At 46.0% G+C, this 2,500-nt stretch overlaps 1 non-coding gene across 1 annotated transcript in view; it reads left to right on the forward strand.

Moving 5' to 3' along the window:
* The first annotated feature begins 2,331 nt into the window (after positions 1-2,331).
* Positions 2,332-2,500, forward strand: part of LOC123687494 — a 1,906-nt gene continuing 1,737 nt past the window's right edge. The window contains exon 1 of the ribosomal RNA XR_006749216.1: positions 2,332-2,500. This exon is cut by the window's right edge and continues 1,737 nt beyond it. This is a non-coding gene — a ribosomal RNA (small subunit ribosomal RNA).

Raw genomic sequence — 2,500 nt, forward strand, 5'->3', positions numbered from 1 at the left:
AGATCACACCGATGCAGAACGTAAACTCGATCATACCGATGCACCACGTAAACTCAGGCAGACCGATGCAGAACGTGAACTCGATCTTACCGATGCACCACGTAATCTCGATCTTACCGATGCACCACGTAAACTCGGGCAGACCGATGCAGAACGTGAACTCGATCTTACCGATGCACCACGTAAACTAGGGCTGACCGATGCATCACGTAAACGACGATCGAGAGGCGCGAAAGGACGTGAACGTTTTTCATTATAAAAATTGAAATAAATGATAAATAATGATTCTGATTGTTGGTTATCATTTTTAATAAGCATTAGGAGGCAACCAAATGAAATTTGAGGAAATTCCGATAATAGAAAATTTTTTCGAAAAAAAAAAAAAATTCATGAAATCCTCGGTCATCGCAAAATATTTACCATATTCTGTTCGATAATCAACGTATATTTAAGAAGGAATCATATCTGTATCTATCTTGGTTCAAATTTTGTATCGGAACATTTTGACCAAAGTCCGAGCTTCGGCCGAAACAGACACCGCTGACCTGGCCTATCGATCGACCGAGAGTCGGGGATAGAGCGTAAGTGTTGTCTGGAGGGGAACCCTGTGCTCTCCTGACATATATAGGGAAGGTGGTCGCGTTGGGCGATGCAGAACGTTTGGATCGGGAATTATATTTTTGGTTCAGCTATTGGAATATGGTTTATTGTTGGTATATATTGGCGAAATAACGTTCTTACTGACTGGGGATATTCATAAAAATGAGTCCGGAGATTTTCAGATCGAAGTCCGAGTGATCCGACTTGGAAGGCGTGTTGGGTGGGTCGAGATGGCTTAGATAGATCAGACGAGGCGGGCTAAGTGTTGACGTCATGCATCGGTCCATTTTCAGATTGAGTCCGAGTAATCCGACTTTGAAAGAGTGTTGGGTGCGTCGAGACTGTTTAGATAGATCGGACGAGGCGGACTAGGTGTTAACGACATGCATCGGTATATTTTCTGATCGGAGTCCGAAGAAATCGGCCCTAGTAGGCGCAGCGGACGGTCGAGACGGCCTCGGTGGGTCGGATCGATCGGGAAAAGTTTGCTAAATCGTGTCTGGAGGGGAACCTTGGGTTCTCCTGACATATATAGGGGATAAGGTTTGGGTGAACGATTCTTCACGTAAAAGTTGAGTAATTTATTTTTCGATAAGCTTTTGGATATTGATGAGAAGTATATGTATATCTTCGATTAAAAGAATTCTTACCGTCTCCATGTATATTATATTAGATATATAAGAAATAGTTAACGTGATGCATCGGCCGATTTCCGGATCGGAGTTCGAGAGATGCGACTTTCGATGCGCGATGGGTGGTTCGAGACGGCCTAGATCGATCGGACGAGGCGGACTAGGTGTTAACGACATGCATCGGCGGATTTTCTGATCGGAGTCCGAAGAAATCAGCTCTAGTAGGCGCGGCGAACGGTCGAAACGGCCTCGATCGATCGGACGAGGCGGACTAGGTGTTAACGACATGCATCGGCGGATTTTCTGATCGGAGTCCGAAGAAATCAGCTCTAGTAGGCGCGGCGAACGGTCGAAACGGCCTCGGTGGGTCGGATCGATCGGGAAAAGTTTGCTAAATCGTGTCTGGAGGGGAATCCGGGGTTCTCCTGACATATATAGAAGGGGTGGAGAATGGGTCCTGTCCTAGACTGTTTGGAGTTCTTTTTAGGATGATATTCAGTTGGTAAGTGGTAGACCCGAATCCGACCTCGGCGTTTGGGTACTGGCAAGGTGTGTTGGTTTCGGCTTTCGCATCTTGGGTCGCTTTCGTCAACCTCATGCAGCGAGGTCGCGGTCCGCTTCGTCTCTTTGTAGTCGAATGGCCTTTAAGCGACCAACCTTAAAATCGTGATCCTCTGCCCGTTGCGGGTTATGTTCACAAAAAATTTGCAACCACTCAATTCGTTCCGAGCGACAAATATTGTTGAATCTCGAATCACCGTGTCGTTATATTCACATGTATAGCGAAGGGTCGAGATGGAATGTGTATAAGAAATTAGTTGATAGCCGGGGGTTCGTATTATATATGGACGCCTTGGCGAGGGATTGTTTCTAGAAACTTTCTCATTTTTGATCGGTGTTTTGTCCGAGATGATGATGATGTATATATAGCTTGAGTCTCATGCTGACTGGGGGCTGTTACGTCGTTTCGTCGAGGACTTGCACTTACTGATGTGCGGCGCTAGTCGAAGTCAATCGACATGGCTAGTGCCACATGACGAGAGGCGAACGGGTTTGGCCATACCGGCAATCTCGTGGACCGATCGTATAAGCACGCAGTTCCCTGGTTGATCCTGCCAGTAGTCATATGCTTGTCTCAAAGATTAAGCCATGCATGTCTCAGTACAAGCCAAATTAAGGTGAAACCGCGAAAGGCTCATTAAATCAGTTATGGTTCCTTAGATCGTACCCACATTTACTTGGATAACTGTGGTAATTCTAGAGCTAAT

Source organism: Harmonia axyridis, chromosome X (genome assembly GCF_914767665.1).
Source record: "Harmonia axyridis chromosome X, icHarAxyr1.1, whole genome shotgun sequence".
Classification (NCBI taxonomy): Eukaryota; Metazoa; Arthropoda; class Insecta; order Coleoptera; family Coccinellidae; genus Harmonia; species Harmonia axyridis.